We start from the raw sequence: 20,353 nt of genomic DNA on the forward strand, positions 1-20,353 counted from the left end.
CGCCCAGCTTGTTTTGGGTTTTTTGAGACAGGGTTTCTCCATAGCTCTGGAGCCTGCCCTGGACCTAGCTCTTGTAGACCAGGCTGATCTCAAACTCACAGAAATTCACCTGTCTCTGCCTCCCGAGTGCTGGGATTAAATGCATGCAGCATCATCCCATGGTTTTTTTTTTTTTTTGGTTTGGTTTTAGTTTTTTTATTTTATTTTATTTTTTTGTCTCACAGGTGGTCTAGTTCCCACGAAGTATCCTTTGGCCACTATGATCGTATTAGATGTGGTTTAAAGAGAGAAAAAGTCCCAGAATCCTCAGGCCAGCAGAAGATGTTCACAGGTACAACCTTCTCCTCTATTTGTCAGAGTAAGATAAACCTCCACCATGGGCTGCCCCTGGCTTCTCACAACTTGTGATGTATATGTTCTTGCTTCTGTAGTTGAGAATTAACTTTACCACTACCAAGAATTCTCAGTGGGCAGCATTGCTTGGACTGTTTCAAACTTAAATTCAGGGAAGAAAAACTCAAAAGATGTTTGCCTCCAAAACCTGGTAATTTTATGGTTAAATTCCTTTAAGAAAAACGAGCCATAAGCAATGTTCCTAGGTATACTATGGAAGGGTTTTCAACCATACTTTCATGATGTGCTTAAGTATATTTAAGTTGTCAAGTATATGCTTTAAGCTGTGTTTTTCTCTAACGATTCCCAAATCTTCATGCAATTCCTTTAACTTATGATAAAGACCTCATTATCTGATGCGGCAGAAAGATAAAAGTGTGCCTCATGAGTTAAGACAAATTTTTCTGAGCTTTAATTCCAGTTAATTTCCCAAACTTCACAACGCACCTAATGTTCTGTCTGCCACACGAAGCAGAGAAATTGCAGATGTTCTCTGAACGGTTATTTAAACGTAAGGAGTTTCAACTCATCTCTGCAAGAGACCATAGCATCCTGCCTTCCAGTGGGTCCTGAATCTGAGTGAGAAAAGAAAGCCTCACTCAGAAACACTGACAGTAGAAACTGCACATATCTTTTTTTTTTGCAAATAAACAAATGATTTTATTTTTTAAAAGAGATGTTTATATTTTCAGTGTAACGTTTATTGTAGAATATTACAACTAAAACATCTGGTATCAATTTTATAATAAGAGATGTCACAATGCTTCACATTTTCATAAAAATGTATTATTGATCAAATTGCAGAGGCAAGGTTACTTTCAATAGAGCTCGAAAGAATGGATGGAGCCAACCAGATGTGGATTGAGGTGGTACCATGATGACCATGGGAAATGAATTTCTCATCTGTCATTGACTTAGTCATTTTTTTACACTGAGTATTGACACTGAGAGAGCTCAATGGATGTATGAAACCTCATAATGATCCCTCAGGGCCACTCAACTAAACCCTATCTTCTCCTGGGTTTTATTCATGAAGTCAACTAAAGTTTCCAAAACTCTTAGGTTTCAGCTTCTTGAAGAACACAACAGAACCCCTTAATGCCCCATTATGATTGCATCCCCTGGCACAACCTTTAGAACAATGGGTTTTTTCTGGTTGAAACAGTGGTGTTCGGCTTAATTCCAGAGGTATCTGTGTTTCCTTACAAGGCTGGAAGGAGAAATTCTGCAGGAATTTAGTGAGAGCAAGTTTCATGTTCATGAGAGCAAACCTCAACAACCCAAACGACCCTTTTGCAGAAAAGACCAAGAAGTTTCTAAAAATAGATTTTTGAGCCGTTATTCTTGACAATAATTCTCTTTCCATTCCTCATCCCAATATATGAAATGTTAAATGTCTCCATGTTTCCAAAAGATTCAATAGCATTTTTCAAAAAATTTGTGAGCAGAATGACAGAAAATCGCCTGGATTCTAAACAGAAGCACCGAGTGGATTTTCTTCAGCTGATGATGAACACTCAAAATAATCCGAAGACAAAGAGTCTCATAAAGGCACCTCCCAACTATGATAAATTGATGGAGATGGAGTACCTCGACATGGTGCTGAATGAAACCCTCAGATTATACTCCTTTGGTCTGAGACTTGACAGATTCTGTAAACAGGATGTGGAAATCAATGGTGTACATGTTCCCATAGGGTCTGTAGTGATTATACCAGTTTATGCTCTTCACCATGACCCAAAGTACTGGCCAGAGCCTGCAAAATTCCACCCTGAAAGGTTCAGCAACGAGAACAAAGGCAGCATCAATCCTTATGAATAACCTGCCTTTTGGGAATGGACCCAGGAACTGCATTGGTATGAGGTTTGCTCTCATAAACTGCACATATCTTGATCGGCTGAAAAGAGAAAGAAGAGAAGAGATGGTGTCTGTTTAGCTCTCGGGTGTTTGTGAGATGTGACTGGGTAAAATCTAGTTCCATCGCCAGAGATTGTCTACTGTGAATAATTTTTTGATTAGGGGTCAAAAACGGAGCAACATTTACCTCAGGGGACAAAGGAAAAGCAGGCCCTGGAATTATCTATGTGGTAAAATGTCAGCTACCATGACTTTGAAAATAATAGGCATTTTCTGTTATGCCACTTTCAAAATTAATTTTCTTCTTTGCCCGAAACAAGGAAGAATTACAAAAACCTTTTATATTAGATTTGCAAACGCCAGTAAGTTACCCACCCTCGTTTTTTTCTTTATCAGTTTGCCCTTTTGATAGGTGCCACACACACACAGTAAAATGAATAAATTCAGCATATTTTCCTGTTCACCGAGCATAAATTATTACTAACTGTGGTGAGAGGCTTTTTGAAAAGCTGTTTAATTTTATGGAGGGGACTTCTTTTATCTATAAAAGATTCTGTTTGAAATCAAAGTGGATATTTTCTTATCTTTGTGACCTCAGGAAGCTAAACTATGATGACACATTACCATTCTGAGAGGGCAATGAGAGGCCCAAGCTGAATACAATCTCCTAATGTGTTCCTGTGCTTGGCTCAGGTTCTCAGTCTTTGAAACACTAAGAGAATTACCTTAGCATTAGAGTGTGATCTGACTCCACTGCTTGTTATCTGATGACTGTGTTGCATCTGTCTGGGGCAGGTGGCCTTGCAGGATTCCTTTCTAAAAGGACACAGACACACACACACACAGACACACACACACACACACACACACACACACACACACACACATGCACACGCGACAGCCCCGTGAGTGTCAGTCTGATGCCCTGTAACTTTCAGCTCTCCTGACTCAAATGAAGACAAAGACACTCAGCTTCTCACAGCTGAGAGGGATAAGGAATTTGATGAAGCATCAGTTTAAAGTAGGAGTTGTGGAATCCACATCTATCAAATGATCAGAACTGTTACCCAAGGACGAGCAGCATGGAAATGCATAAATGTCATTCCTGCATTAACACATTTACTCTGCCCTCGTTCCTCTGACATTTGTCTTCTGCCTAGTCCCGTCATCACAGTAAACAGAGTACTGAACCACGAAGTTGGCATTTAGCATTAAGACGCTACTGTGGACCATTTATTAATCTGCTATTTTCTTGGAGAATTCTCCACTCTTCCATTTCATCTATTTAGCTTTTTGGAGCTGTGCCATCATTTGAGAATCCATGACTTCTGAAAATTGAACATTTTAATTACCCAGCCCTGGACTGGGACTTCTAACATCTTGGTCCTTGTCACTAAAGAGCAGGAACAAAACATTTTGAACCTTGGGTGCTAAGGCAAAACATCAGAAGGCATCGAACCCTCCTGGCTCCTGGCACAGCTGACTCATAGCCTAGGCACTCTGGTTCAGCAGGAAGCCACCGTGCTCGGCAAAAACTGAATCACTTGCCCAGGCAGCACGTGAATGAGGTTGAGCGGTGACACCAACTGCTTGACAAGCCGTGGTGGCTGTTCTCTGAGCAAAGCCAAAAGGATGTGAAAATTATTCATCCTCATATGTTAGGTCTTAAAATAGTCTGCACTGTTGATACGGTTTTAAGAAAATGTACAAGCAATTTTCTTAGCCTATCTGGGTGAAAGTTCAAATCACCAAAACCCTTTCACATAGGAACGCAATGTATAAAACTGGGCAGTATTTAGAGAGGTGCCGATGAGGCTGCAGGCCAAGTCCGCACATGAATTAAAGTTCTAAAGAATTTTAAAATTAAGTATTATTTAGGATATAATGTCAGAATTCTTAAGCTCAGGAGGTCTAATTTTACTGATGTTTCTTTTCCTTATGCCAAGCCAAAATTAAAAAAAGAAAAGCAGATGACTTAAAGGGTATGGTAGCATATATATGGTTTCTGATTTCTGAGATAATATTATCTCATAGCGATCTAAAGATTATGTTCAAAATCGAAATGACTCATCCCAGTTTCATAATTACAAGATGCTTAAAAGAATAAACCTTATAGGACAAACGTTTCTGGTTGTCTCTAACCAAAAAGTCATTCATAAAGTTTTACTTACATACAAAGCAACCAAACTTTTCAGAACATTGATTTAATTTTAGTAAAATTTACAAAGGGGCTAACTTTTAAAGTTCAAAAATTGAATGTTTAATGCTTAATTTCATCACACTTTTAAGAGAATCCAGGACTCATTCAAATTTGTGCCTAACTCATTTTGATGAACTCAAGTTACAGCTCTAGCTAAGCAGGGTAGCACATATACAGCTGAACTTGTGCACCAGATAATAAAACTATTTACAAGCACTAATAATGGTTTCCAAAATTTCTCACATGGCTTTTAAAAAAATGAACCTGGAGGCTTCAATTCAACTTCTCTGCCTTTCCTGCTAGCAATAGTCTCTACAATCATATGACTTTTGCCCTTGAAATGCCTCCCGTAGACGCTATCAATGGTTTTCTATAGACTTTATGGTATATGACAGCATTAGGGTGCTTGGTGACAAGCAACGGAAACCAGTTCTGAGTATTTAAAAGGACACATGCACACACAGGATGGACACTGTGATGGAGCAGGGGTAGGCGTTTCTGGAAGGTGAGAACCAGGAGCACCGTGTTTGCTTGGGAAGACTGCACCTGGCTTGGGTCAGGACAGCTGGGGCAAAGACATTGTAGTTTTTCTTCTCAGGTGGGAAGAAGAAAAACTCTGACTTCGTGGTTTCCTGGACTCCTGGAATTATCATTCTTATAAGAATACATGTGGAAGGACAGACAGCCACCTAAAAGGTAGCATCGAGGCCCTAAAGGACAGGAAAAGATCCTAGGTGACAAATGACTATGAAGAAGTATTTTCCCTCCACCAACACTGCATCTTTTCAATTTCATTCAATTCCAATCAATAAATAGTTACCAATAAATAAAAGTACAAGGCATAGTGGTAAGTACAGGGCATGCTGGGAGACAGAAGCATCTACAGTTTTCTGCCAAGCATGTAGTAATTCATGTCCCAGCTTTGGTTTCTAAGATTATTTGAGGCCTTCAGTAGACATGTGAACCATACACAACCTTTGACCGTCTTTCTATTTCTCAAGTTCACCCTCCTCCCGTGTGCTCGTGTGCATCTCTGCTTCCCTGACTCTGCCTGTGTCTAGCCTTACTTTTATCACATACAGGCAATGCCAATGGTCTAAGATGTTAGGTAAAAAGAGACCCGAGGGATTTTATTGACGCGCTGGGGGTGTTTGAAATTTGGTATGTGGTAATGCTTGTGAAAGCCTCTCAATGTACTAAAATCCAGTATATTCTGTATTGAAAATGGTTGAATTTTATGATAAAACTATACTTTAATTAAGAATTTGTTTTTTTAAACATGCTCGACCCAGAGCTATGCAGAGAATAAGAGATTGTGGAGTGCTCAGTCTAAGTGAGGTATTTATGTCACATTCCTCCCTACCTGCCCCCACCTGAGCTGACTGAGTAGGCTGCTGGGGAAGGGAGAATTAGCAGATTTCATGATCTGGCCCCTGAGAGGCTGCCCATACTCCAGTAGATGGTCCTACTGGCAGGAACATACAGGCAGCACTAAGTGGGCTCCATGGCTTTTGTTATTTTGTTTTCTTTTCTTTTGGTTCATGCATGTGTGCGTGCGTGCGTGCGTGTGTGTGTGTGTGTGTGTGTGTGCGCGCGCGCGCGTGTGTGTGTGTGTGTGTGCGCGCGCACGCATGTGTGTTTAGGAGTACATGAAGTGGAAAGGAAAAGCAGTGTAGGAGTCACTCAGAGGTGAGGGACCAAACCCAGAGTGTTAGGATGATGGAGTGTTTGGCCAGCCGCATTCTCAAATGACACTGAGATTGAAGAACAACTCACACGATTGTGGAGCATCTGGCGTCATTCTGCTTCAGCAAGCTCTGGGCTCTGGGGATGCTACCAAAGAATAGATAGAAGCTGGTCCTTAAGCTGATCCTGGGCATCTTACGCTCTCAGGGCTTCTGTAGCGGTGGTTGCAGACCGACAGGTATAGGCTGTTTCCTTCAGGGAGGGGTGCTGCCTTGTGTCTTCCCCTGCTCTGGCTCGTCTCTAAAATTTCTCTTGAAGAGAATCTGGGAAATGGAACCCTTCCATTATCATCCCGAGTTTTCCAGCCCTGATATGTTTTATAAGAGAAGAAATGACAAAACACCTTGCTTCAAGAGACCACACCACACTCACATTTATGATTCTCTTTTTCCCAATGCTTCAGGGCCCAACACAATTCCATTCATAGGGTTACTCATCTCAGCAGAGATGTTTGTGCTAGAACATTCGCCATATCTTCAGTGCGTATCACATTAAGTCCTAACGATTCTGCCTGGGATTTGAGATCCCTACTAGCTCGATCTCTGGGTTCCATCTCAGTAATTAACACTGAACATCACCTTCTTTACCTCTACAGAGTTTTCCTTGTCCCCCCTCATCGACCATGTACTGTCTTCGTTGTTAAACTGTCCCCTGTCCATTTTTATTTCTCTTTTCTTTCACTTGCCCTAAAGATCCTATTTTATTATTTCCATCCTTCAGCATTCTTCTACTTCTTCAAACCTGATAATGATTGCAATCTGTGCCGCAACTTTGAACCTGATTACTCTATATTATTCTCTTTTTAAAGCTCTCTCTCGCTCAGTCTGATAAGGGTCTGGTGTCCGGATGTCCTGATCTACAAAGGTGGAAGGCACTGAGTTCTTTTGAATCTCTCATAGTGTTTAGTTGGTATGAACCTTAAAGTACCCTGCTATTTATTGACGCTAGCATCCCCCAAATTGTACTGAGTTGTGAGCTGCAGTTTGCGTGAAGGAAATATTTATTGTCCCCTCTGCCATATTTCAGCAGAGAACAGAACTCTTGTTTTTCTTCACAAATGGAGGCACCCTCCCTGACACCCACCATGCCTTTGGGTGAATAAATAACTAATGCAAACGATCAAGATGAGCAATGTTCTTGTCAAGTTATAAAGAATAGGTTTGTATTCATCAAAAGGCAGTAGATATATGCCTCCTCTCTCTGCTTCTCTCCCTCCCTCCCTCTCCATCTCCCTTGCCCCCCTCACACTCACACTTTCTTCCTATATTGGAAGGATCTTCCTACATCCATGGGAGTGACATGGGAGACAGGCATTTTTACTTCTTATCCTTGATTTTCTGCCTATAGAAAGGTATGGGGAAGGGATGCTATTTTTCCGTTTTCCCCTTCATTGCAATATTTATTAGTAGATTAACTTCTATGTTCTGTACCATACTCCCCTTTCCCATTAGTCTATCTGTCTTCAATTTAGATGAGAAGATATGAAGGAATGCTCTCTAGTCTACCTCTTCTCAGGAGGACTAAACACTAGGCAGGGAATATTTAGGAGACTTTTTAGTCTATTAATAAAGTCAGTTTTTGTGTTCTTGTTCAGATGTCTCTTTATGCATAATTATTTTACTAATTATGACAATGAGAGGAAAAGCAGTAAATAAAAATTTGGGGCTCAGTCCTAGTTTTCTTTCTACTGCTGTGATAAAGACCATGACCGAAAGCAACTTGAGGAGCAAAGGGTTTATTTCATCCTGCATTTTGTAATCTCTCATTAGAGGAAGCCAGTCGGTGGAAGAGCTCAAGCAAGGTAGGAACCTGAAGTCAGTAACAAGCAGGCAATGTGGAGAAATGTTGCTTCTAGGCTCATAGCCAGCTGCCTTTCTTATCCCTCTCAGGACTTCTTGCCCAGATGTAGCACCACCCACAACGGGATGGTCCCTCCAACATTAATCATCAATCAAGAAAATGCCCAACATAGACCTCCAGACAGGCCAGATGGATACATTCTCTCAACTGAAGTTCCTTTTCCCCAGATGACCCTATCTTATGTCAAGTTGATAAAAAGAAAAAAAAACTAACCAGCACAGACCCCAAACACTGCCTAAGTCTCAAACTGAACTGACCAGATGGTTGTGTAATTTTAGTCAAGTGCTATACTTTTCAGAAGGAATGGGAGCATCAGTGTGTGCACACGTAGGTGGACAGCATGGCACTGCCAAGCAGCGGTGGGGTGAGAGGCTCAAGTAAGACATCAAACTGCCAGATACTGTGTCTGTGCCACCTCCAGGGAGGGGCTGAGAGCCCTGAAAAATTGTGAAAGACCTGTAAGATTCTTGGGTTTGTGATGAGCTGAGTTATTCAGTTAGCTGCGAATCCTGTAGCAAACCTCAAGTGCTATTGGGCATCTTCAGATTGAGGCCAAAGTCCTCATTCCAGCTTCCTCTGTTCCCGACTTTTCCCAGAAACCAACAAGACTTCATCCTTAGTCAGGGTCCTATTGCTGTGAAGAGACACCATGACCAAAGCAATTCTTAAAGGAAAGCATTTAATTGGGGTTTGCTTACAGTTTTGGAGGTTCAGTTCATTCTCCTGATGGGGAGAACATGGCGATATGCAGACAGATATGTTAGCTGAGAGTTCTACATCCAGATCCAATGGCAGCAGGGAGAGCAAGAGTCAGTGGGTCTACCTTGGGTTTCTGAAGCCTCAGAGCCCACCCCCAGTGACACACTTCTTCCAAGAAGATCACACCTCTTAATTGCTCTCAAGAAGTGTTGTTCCCTAATGGCCACGCATTCAAATATGTGAGCCTATGGGGGCCATTCCTATTCAAACCACCACAACATCATAGCAACATAGAGACCAAGGGAAATCGACCCTAAATTAATTGCCATCTTTCCCCCTTTCTGGTGGTAATGACTAGGTTTGTTTTGGATCCCTTTGAGATCTTCCTGGGCACCGTGCTCACCCTCAACCGAGGTGATTCTACCTGCCTTGTGTATTTCTGAATCAGATTGTCACATTCTCTGGAAAATTGGGATTATGTTTTTGTTTTAGTGTCTTGAGCAAAGATATTAAGTGGGGGAGAATTTACAACATCAAATGTATTTATCTAGAAACATAATATGGTCCATTTATTTGGTTTCTTCTTTATCTTTAGTAATCTATTTTCAGCCAGGTATGGTGATACATTCTTTTGATTCCAGTCCTTGGGAGGCAGAGAAGGCTGGGTCAGGCATATCAGTGTGAATTTGAGGGCAGCCTAGTCTACATAATTAGTTCCAGGCTGGCAAGGGCTATACAGTGAGATCCTGCCTCAAAGCAAGCGAACCAAAAGAACAAATTAAGTAACTTTCTTTCCAAATTTCCATACAACTTCTGTTGTGTTTGTGTTTTCAATTGCATTTCTCATTGTTACTGGGACAGAATAACTTTCGGTGTTATGATATTGACAGACCAAGCAGCGTAACTTAATTGGTATATTCTGATGATTGTCAAATGTTATACATTTTAATGAATGTCCACATAATATCCACATAATACACAAACAATGACGTCAGCCAATCAATCATTTTCCTGCATTATCGAGTTGACTGGGACTTCTAGCACAGTGCTAACCATTGGCAAGAGTAGAAGATCTTGTTCTTACCCACAATCTTTCCCTTTCAGGTATGGTTCTTACTTCATGTTGTTTACTCTTCACATGTTGAAGAAATATTTAATATTCATTTTTTTAATTTATTTATTTATTTATTAAAGATTTCTGCCTTCTCCCCACCACCACCTCCCATTTCTCTCCCCCTCCCCCAGTGAAGTTTCCCTCCCTCATCAGCCCAAAGAGCAATCAGGGTTCCCTGCCCTGGAAGTCCAAGGACCACCCACTTCCTTCCAGGTCTAGTAAGGTGAGCATCCAAACTGCCTAGGCTCCCACAAAGCCAGTATGTGCAGTAGGATCAAAACCCAGTGCCATCCTTAAAGAAATGGAGGAAAAGGGCTAGAGGACAGTTCTCTCATGAATGATAGGATAATCTATTTACCGTTTAAGATGGTTCTTTTAAGTTTATTTATTTTAATTCTTTGACAATTTTATGCTCATATATATTGTATTTTTGTCATTCTCACCCCATTTCTCTCTCTCTTTCTCTGTCTCTCTCTCTCTCTCTTTCTCTCATCATTCACCTACGGTGGCACTTTCTCATAGTTCGGCCAATATGCAAAGACTTCTACTTAAAATGTCTAGAATTTAAATAATTTATGATGCCTATTCTACCTTTTGAAGAAATCAATATATTTTTAAAATTTATTTATTTATTTAAAAATTATTTCTGGAAGTCTGAGGGCTGAGAATAAAGATTTGAAAGTAAGACCATGGATAGACACCTGAAGTCCATTGCCAGGACTGTGATGGTTATAGAGGGGATAATATTTCTTGTAAGATATCTCTAGGGCTGGAGAAATGGTTCTCAGGTTAAGAACACTGGCTGCTTTTCTAGATGTCCTTCCTAAGTTCAATTCCTGGGACCACAAGTTATCTTACAACCATCTATAATATGTTCCAGTCTCTCTTCTGGGCAGCATTGCAGGCATATATGCAGGCAAAACTGTATAATAATAAATAAATACATATTTAAAAATAAAAAAATAAAAAAAAACCCAGTGCCATTGTTCTTGAGTTCTCAGTAGTCTTCATTGTCTGCTATGTTCAGCGAGTCCGGTTTTGTCCCATGCTTTTTCAGACCTAGGCCAGCTGGCCTTGGTAAGTTCCCAATAGAACATCCCCATTGTCTCAATGTGTGGGTGCACCCCTCGCGGTCCTGAGTTCCTTGCTCGTGCTCTCTCTCCTTCTGCTCCTGATTTGGACCTTGGGATTTCAGACCAGTGCTCCAATGTGGGTCTCTGTCTCTGTCTCCTTTCATCGCCTGATGAAGGTTAATATCCAGGAGGATGACTATATGTTTTTCTTTGGGTTCACCTTCTTATTTAGCTTCTCTAGGATCACGAATTATAGGCTCAGTGACCTTTATTTATGGCTAGAAACCAATTATGAGTGAGTACATCCCATGTTTTAATATTCATTTCTATTTCAAAGTAACCCACATTATCCTATTCATACACTTATTACAATTTTGATTTCAAAGTTATATTAGCCTCAAAAATATTCAAAAGTTCCCCTGTTTACATGTTGGATACCTGCAAATCCTAATTTGATCTATTTTCATGGGGGAAATGTCTTTTTCTAAACATTATAATAATGCTTTTAATTATTATTATTATTTAATTGCTCTCCTAAGCTATCCTATCCTTTAATTTTAACCCCTTCCTATCAGTGTAGGTGAGCCACATTTAGTTATTTCATAACTGGATTTTAAAAAACCCTCAACCAAGATTACAACTAAACTGATATATTTATGCTTGTTGTATTAAATTATTTCCTTTTGTTGCCAACCCATGCTTTTGAAGTTTCTGTTAAACAAGCTTTGGGTAAAGTTCCTCTTTTATCCTTTTCCAACTCAATCCTGTTTTATTCCTCAGATTGTTTTGAAAGCGTCAGCTACAGTTACTTTTAATGATTGCATTTAAGTTTTAAATCATATTAGACTTAGTTTTATGTATGTTCAACTTAATAATTTACAAAATCAATATTTCTTTATTCTTCCTAAACAAACAGCTCCAAACATTTTAACTCTTATTTTTCCTTCAATCTTACATGCCATTTTTACTCACTGTTTAATCTCTACCTTGACTTTTTTGCTGTTGTTTTTGTTTTTTAATTGTTTTAATTGAGCTATACATTCTTCTCTTCTCTCCCTTCCTCTCCCCTCCCCTTCAACCCTCTCCCATGCTCCCCATGCTCCCAATTTATTCAAGAGATCTTGTCTTTTTCTACTTTCTATGTACGTTAGATCTATGTATGTCTCTCTTATGGTCCTCCTTGTTGTCTAGATTCCCTGGGATTGTGAATTGTAGGCTGAGGTTTTTTTGTTTTGTTTTTTGTTCTTGTGTTTTTTTGCTTTATGTCCAAAAGCCACTAATGAGTGAGTACATATGATATCTGTCTTTCTGGGTCTGGGTTACCTTACTGAATATAATGTTTTCTAGATCCATCCATTTGCCTGCAAATTTCAAAATATCATTTTTTTTCTCCTGTGTAGTACTGAATTGTGTAAATGTACCACATTTTCCTTATCCATTCTTTGGTTGAGGGACAGTTAGGTTGTTTCTAGGTTCTGGCTATGACGAACAATGCTGCTATGAACATAGTTGAGCACATGTCCTTGATTCATGATTGAGCATCCTTTGGATATATACCCAAAAGTGGTATTACTGGGTCTTGAGGAAGGTTGTTTCCTAATTTTCTGAGAAATTGCCACACTGACATACAAAGGGGCTGTACCAGCTTGCAATGCAGAAGTGTTCCCTTTTCCTACAACCTCTCTAGCATAGGTTGTCATCAGTGTTTTTGATCTTGGCCATTCTTACAGGTGTAAGATGGAATCTCAGAGTTGTTTTGATTTACATTTCTCTGATGACTAAGGATGTTGAGCGTTTCCTTAAGTGTCTTTCAGCCATTTTAGATTCCTCTGTTGAAAGTTCTCTGTTTAGGTCTGTACTCCATTTTTTACTGGATTATTTGTTCTTTTGAGGGACAATTTCTTGAGTTCTTTGTATATTTTGGAGATCAGTCCTCTGTCTGACGTAGGATTGGTGAAGATCTTTACCCATTCTATAGGCTGTTGTTTTGTCTTGTTGACCATGTCCTTTGTTTACAGAAGCTTCTCAGTTTCTGGAGGTCTCATTTATTAATTGTTTCTCTCAGTGTCTGTGCTGCTGGGGTTACGTTTAGTAAGTGGTTCCCTGTGCCACTGCATTCAAGTGTACTTCCCACTTTCTCTTCCATGAGGTTCAGTGTGGTTGGCTTTATGTTGATATCTTTGATCCATTTCGACTTGAGTTTTGTGCATGCAATAGCTATGGATCTATTTTCATTCTCCTACATGTTGATATCCAGTTATGCCAGCACCATTTGTTAAATATGCTTTCTTTTTTCCATTTTATATTTTTTGCTTCTTTGTCAAAAATCAATTGTCTGTAGGTGTGTGGATTAATATCTGGGTCTTCAATTCAGTTCCATTGGTCCTTGATTTTTAAGCCATATCCTCAATTTATCTTAATTAGTCTTATTGTTTTGTATGATTAATGTTTATAACTAGTCCTATTTTATGAAACACTTGGGTCACCATTGCTACTCACGCAGGTTTAATTTTCTTCTTCATGGAGCATACACTGTTGGTGTTGTAGGGAGCACTATGGAAGGGAGTCTCCATCATTGTTTCTATTTTATTTTATGTATATGGACATTTTGCCTGCAGGTATGTCTGTGCACCTGTGACAACAGAAGCCAGAATAGAGCACTGGATCCCTGGGATGATTTGGAGTTACAGACAGTTGCAAGCTGCTATGTGGATGCTGGGACTCAAATCTGGGTCGCCAGGAAAAGCAACCAGTGCTCTTAGCCACTGAGCCATCTCTCCAGCCCTCTTTCTTAATTTTGTAAAAATCATCTTTATTGTGTCCTCATTCTTGAGTGATAGTTCAGTCTGGTAATTCTAGGTTCCATGCATTTTCTTTCAGTATTTTATATTATCAGACTAGCTTCTGGTTTCCATTGTTCACATTGAACTCTCAGCTCTCTGTCTAATATTCTCTTCATTTGGTTTCTTATATAATCTTATTTTCTCTGTTGTTTAAGGTTTTGTTATAATATGTCTGCTTGCAGTTATTTGCACTGTATTTATTCAATCTTGTGTTCATGTGCTTCCAAATCATGTCCTTGCAGTGATACCAGAAATTCCCATCAGCTCTAAGTATTGCTTCTTCATTATTCTCTCTCTTTTTCTTCCAGAATTCTTATTAGATTCATGTTGGATCTTCTTATTACAGCCTCATATTTTTAAATTTCTCTGTAATATTTTCCACTTGAAATGTCTTATCTCAGTCATGTAGCTAACTCTATGTGATTTGCCTTCTGCTTCTCAGGAAACATCTTTTGTAAATGATGTTTAGTATTTAATTCGCCGCTGCCAAAAATCTTAGGGTGATAGAGGTACTAGTTCCAGTATAATTTATATGAGCATGAATCTCTGTGTATATAGACTATGTGAGTTCTGGGAAGGTAATTCTCTCTTCCACCTGTAGCCTATGTTTAGTGAGTTATTAGCCAACACAGCTATACTAGAAACTCAAACTAAATTGCACTAAGTATTCTCCTAAGCCATGCAGGCTCCTCCCACCTGTAGGAGCACACAGTAAGGATTTCTTTTTTTTTTTTCAAGACAGGGTTTCTCTGTGGTTTTGGAGCCTGTCCTGAAACTAGCTCTTGTAGACCAGGCTGGTCTTGAACTCACAGAGATCCGCCTGCCTCTGCCTCCCAAGTGCTGGGATTAAAGGCGTGCGCCACCACCGCCCGGCTCACAGTAAGGATTTCTAAGAACTTGAGTTGATACATTTGTAAACGTGTCCGGTCTCATCATGGATCTCATTCTTTACCGGTTTGATGTTTTGTTTACATTTTTGCCATTCTTTTAAAGAATGCTCTCTTCAAGGGCAGTAAGTTCTCTTAACCACTGAGCCATCTCTCCAGCCTCAGAGTGTTCAGTTTTTAACAGATTTATATCGTCATTTATTAATAACATGCACAGACAGGAGACAGAAGAAGAGGCTGAACCACCCGGAGCTGGAATTACAGGCAGTTGCTTGTGAGCAGCTATGTGGGTGCTCGCTACTGAACGCAGGTCCTCTAAATGTCAGGAAATGTTCTTACCCCCTGAGTCATCCCTCCAACTCGTCATTGTATTTTGAAATGTTCTTATTTTATCATTTACCACGAGGCTTTCTATTATCTGTAACTCTTAGGAGTTTATTCTGCTTATTATTCCAGGTGGCTCTCATGAAACATTATTTCCTCTTGTGTTTTACAGTCTGGCACTGCGAACTTATCTTCAGGAAGATTTGGTCTACGGAAATATTCTGCTACAGATGTAAAGGTATACTCTCCCAAAGTAGTTTTCAGATTGTTTCAGCTTAATATGTAAAAGATACCTTCAGCTGATAGCAATTTTTATTGAATTTATTGGCTAGAGGGGTCCCAAACCATGTGGAGATTATAATAGCAACCTTTGGATCCCAGGTTCTTTGAGATTTCTTTCTTTCCATCTTTTCTTTACACACAGGCCAGAAATCTCCCTTTGTGATCCCCTTCTGTTGACACATAGAATATTTTTTAATTTGTTTTTTCATCAAATGTATAAACTTTTAAAGCCCAGGCTTTATAAGAGAGTCTTCTTTCAAACTCTTTGCCTATACAGGACCAGCCAGTATGTCCTCTTCTTTACAGACAGTAGAGCTGCTTGCCCCAACCTCCAGGGAAGGCTGTACAGCAGCTAAGCTCTATACTTCTTTGATTTAAAGTTTCCTTGTTACCTCTGGGACCTAAAAGTGTCCATTTCTATTAACATAGCTAAGCATTTCTAAGACATTTTATTGCATTTTATCTCACATACAGAGAATTTCAGATTGTTTCCTTTGCCAGAATGGTTGTTACCAGAACTTCTCAATTTTATTTCTTACATACAACTCTCTTTATACATTAATATTATAATTTTAGTAAATTATATCATCATAATAAATTTAATTGAAGTAAAATTATTTAGACACACACACCTGACTCATTGTAGAGACAACTCAAATGACAACAGCAGATGCTTATGTCACACTAAAGTATGTCCTACTAGCCAAGTGTGTGTTGTAAGCTGTACACATCAGATTTCACAGAAATAATAGAGAACATTGCAAACCCAACATGGAGGTTAAATAGAAATTAATAAGAAGAATATCTGTGAGAGCATTTAGGAAGTAGAATATAAAATATTGTGAAATGACTCTAGAGAAACATCTTAGCCCTGGGCTCTGAGAGTACTAAGTCCTTCTGAGGAATCTGTTCTCCATCTTCAGAACATGATGGGGGAGAAACACCAAAGTGCAACTGGGAAGTGAAGGAGCACATGCAGTTCTGCATGTCACTTTGGGGGATGCCAACATCCATGCCACTACTGCAGTATCTGTGATGGCTCCTGACACAAGCTCAAGTTACTGCAGAAGGATGAGAATCCTAACATTTATGACTGTAAGATCTTAGCTGCCTCAAGGTTATGGAAGATATTCTTGAGTGGAATATTCATCCCACTCTTTTGGCTGTGTCGCTTTCTTTGGTGAGCATCTCTGCCGCTTGTTGGACCCCAACCAATTACACCCTTTTCAGAGGGGTCTGACTCAGCAATTGTAATGTGGGGTAAGGGAAAATCTTCCTACAATTTGGTCTATTCTTTCGTCTGTGCCACACTCCTGCCAACAGGGCTCCCTCCCTCTACTTGCCATTTGTGCTTTCTTTAGAGTTCTTCTTACCCCTTCATTATGATCTAAGCATAAAGCATCCCCTACCAGCTCATATGTCCAAAGATATGGTCCTCATCTGGTGGTGCTATTATGGGGAGATGATGGAGCTTTAGGAGGTAGAATCGGCCTGAGGGAAGTGGATTACCAAGGGTTATAGCCAGGAACCACCTCTAGCCTAATTTCTCACTCTGTTGTTTGATCTGCCAAGATGTGAACAAGCGGCTGCTCGCCCCTGCTGCCACAGCCTTGAATCTTCTGCTGCCATGCCTTCTCCTCATGAGGGCCGTTAACTGCAGACTATGAGCCAAAATAATTCTTTCTGGTTGTGGTGGTTTGAAAAAAAAAATGGCCCCCAAAGAGAGGGGCACTATTGGGAGGTGTGGCTTTGCTGGAGTAGGTAATGCCTTCTTGGAAGAAGTATGTAACTGTGGGCATGGGCTTTGAGGTCTCATATATGCTCAAGCCATGCCCAGTGTCTCAGACCACTTCCTGTTGTCTGCAAGTCAGATGTGAGGACTCTCAACTCAAGCACCATGTCTGCCTACACTCTGCCATGTCCCACCTTGATGATAACTATAAGTAAACTGCCACCTCAATTAAATGTTTTCCTTTATAAGAATTGTTGTGGTCATGAAGTCTCTTCACAGAAGTCTTTAATTTACCTTTTGTGAGTTATTTGATCACCACAATGAGAAAAATGCTTAATACACCCTGGTATTATTCCATTCATAGTTAATGATTTGTTTTATATATGTGCATGTGAACACCTGTGTGTGTGTGTGTATGTGCATGAGTGTGGGTATGTAAGCATATGCTCATGTGGAGACCAAAGGACCACTGCAGGTGTTTTTCCACAGGCACTGTCTACCTTGCTTTATAAGCACAGGGACCTTCTCTGGGACCTAAGACTTGTCTATTGAGCTAGGCTGGCTAGTCAACAAGCCCCAAGGTTCTGCTTGTCTCTGCCTCCTCAACTCTTGAATTGTAAGCACATACCACCATATCTACATCTTTTCATCTGAGATCAGGGAATCAAACTCAGGTCTTCATGCTTGCAAGGTAAGCAATTCGTTACTAAGTTAGCTCCACAACCTCTGACAGCTAATAACTCTGTATAGTAAGTGTCCTCTAGTCTATTAACTGTACTAGTTTCATTACTAACCTAGGCACTGATTCACAGGGTGAAACTTGAAGATAACTGCCCTAGACCACAAAATTATTTCACAGTTTCCAGTTGAATAAATGACTCTAATGCTATATAAATATCTGTCCTGGGAATGCTACACCAAAATAACAGTTCTCTTAGGGAAATTCTGGGCATGGGATTACATAGTGTGTACTTTCATGGCTGAAGATGTAATTGTTCCACATATGATGATGATCCGCTGGTCATAAAGCCCACAAATGCTGATCTCATTGGATAAAGAGCAAAATGACTTTAATTCAAAGCAAGATGAATCTCCTGTGGAATTATGAGGTAATATTCAGAACTATAGTTTATAGTTGTTTGAAATGGTTAATAATTATAATTATTCAGTTACAGAATTCCATTTTAGTTATGAAGTGAGTACAAAGGTCAGAAAGTGGAAAGATATTTTAAGCACAAGATTTCGCATAATGTATATTATACCCATATTATAGTGAGATAAATATTGCTCACAGAAATCCAAACTCAATTTGCTTACTTAATGAAGATAGAAACAGCCACTTTAAGTCATATATCAGTGCTGGAGTCAATGCTGCTTCACTGAACACGTTTCCTCTACAGGAGTGGTCTGTTGAGATGAACAGGGCAGCAGTGGCTGGATGCTGGAACTAATCATCTTCAAACTGATACACCACACACCACACTACACACACAAACACACACACACACACACACACACACACACACCTTGGTTTTGTGAGACAGGGTTTCTCTGTGGAACCTGGCTGTTCTGGAACTCGCTCTGTAGATCAGGCTGGGGCTTTGAACTCACTTGCCTCTGCCTTTTAAGTGCTGGGATTAAAGGAGTGTGCCACCACCACCCGGCCTGGTACTTTTTCCTTTAAAGTGGACTGTAATTTTATGGACCTAAATTTTCACAGTGACTTCCGTGAATCCTTCAACCCTAAAAGAAAGTCAACTTTTAAAATTATCTTGCTACTGAGTCTTGAATGATTTGATATATTTGAAAGAACACTCTTATCAACAGACTCATCAAACACAAAAATAACAAAGATATTCCTATCTTTAAGATATTTTTGACAATACTGACATTTATGTGAATGTTTTTCTTAGGCTTGACATTATTCTGCGTGAGAAAAATGACTGAAAAATGAAGTAAAGCCTGAGACAGAACCACAGCTGGCCACTTAGAGGACTGGGCACCCCTGTGCGTCTGTGAGGCCGAAACCCTGCTTCCTCCAGTCTTCTAGGTGTGTAAATCTGGGCCAAAAACTAAAATTACTCCTGAGCCCAGCTTTTAAATCTGAATTTTCTCAGTGCTTTGCTGATGAATCCTTGCAGATCTTAGGCTTTGGGTTTTCCAGGGACCACATACAAAGAACCCACTCTGTCTGTCAGTCCACAAAATCTCTGCCCTCTTTCTCTACAGTATTGACCTTCTTCTGTACAACACAAACTCAGAAAAGAAAAAGAACACAGTCATGCTTTCCCTCAGATATGGATCCCAGTCTATGGTGTGCACATGCATATATGCGAACCGCTGTGTATGTGGATAAACAATCTAACACTGAGGAAGGAGACAAGGAGAGGGTATAGCGGGTGATGAGGAAGGATGGAATACAGGCAAAAAAAAAGACCCATGAGTCATGAAAGAGGAGCTAAAGCTAATTGTCTTCTAGTTTCAGCTTTGTCATATTTTTTCTTTGTTTCTGTTGTGGTGGATGAACGGTAAAAAATGAATCAGTGCCTAGTTTTATGTCAACTTAACACAAGTCAAAGAGGAGCGAAGTTCAAGTGAGAAAATACCTTCATAATATATATCAGATTATAGACAACCTACTCTCATATGACTTCATCCTAACTTAACTCATAAGAACTATAATGACCCAGTTGCCAAAGAAGCTTCTAGTTTGATGAACTGGAAATTAGGTCTTTAACACATGATAGGCTTTTTAACATATGAAGTTTTGAAGGAAAAAAATTAATATGTAAGGAGTGGTTGGATAATGTCAGTCCCAGGAGAAGTTGGGCTCCAGGCCTCTGGGGACTGTTGGTGAGATTCCCACCAGACAGAGAACTTTGGAGTAGAAAGACTTGGACATCCCTAGCAACCAGTTGTCTAATTACTGTGTTTTTGAAATCAAAGTGCTTTGAAGCACATAAATAATGGAAAGGACAAGCTGTGAAGAGAGGAGGACAAGGTTTTCTGAACCAGACCCCCAGATTAACAGTATTTCTAGAAAGTCATGAAGATTAACAAAAAGCTCTTAGAGACAAAATTGCCACCAGAATGAGGGGGCCCAGGAGGGATAAACCATCTTCATAGAGTCCTAAGGTGTTTGAAGAGGCTGGTGGACCAATGAGATTTAAGTTCTGTCTAATTCTTTGTAACCAAATCTAACTAATGCATTAAAAAAATAGAATAAAAAAGAAAAATTTGAGAAAGTAGTCTTTCCACCTTAATTTAGGCAACAAGGAATCAACCCTTCTTTAGAAGAGGGCAGAATTCTGCTAAGCTCATGGTCTGATACTAACTGAAGGAT

The 20,353-nt window shown here is 39.8% G+C and overlaps 1 pseudogene; it reads left to right on the forward strand.

Annotated features, from left to right (window-relative positions):
- Nucleotides 1–1,652: 1,652 nt before the first annotated feature.
- LOC113457749 lies at nucleotides 1,653–2,329 on the forward strand (annotated as a pseudogene).
- Nucleotides 2,330–20,353: the final 18,024 nt, after the last annotated feature.

Source organism: Microtus ochrogaster, linkage group LG5, assembly GCF_000317375.1.
Source record: "Microtus ochrogaster isolate Prairie Vole_2 linkage group LG5, MicOch1.0, whole genome shotgun sequence".
NCBI lineage: Eukaryota > Metazoa > Chordata > Mammalia > Rodentia > Cricetidae > Microtus > Microtus ochrogaster.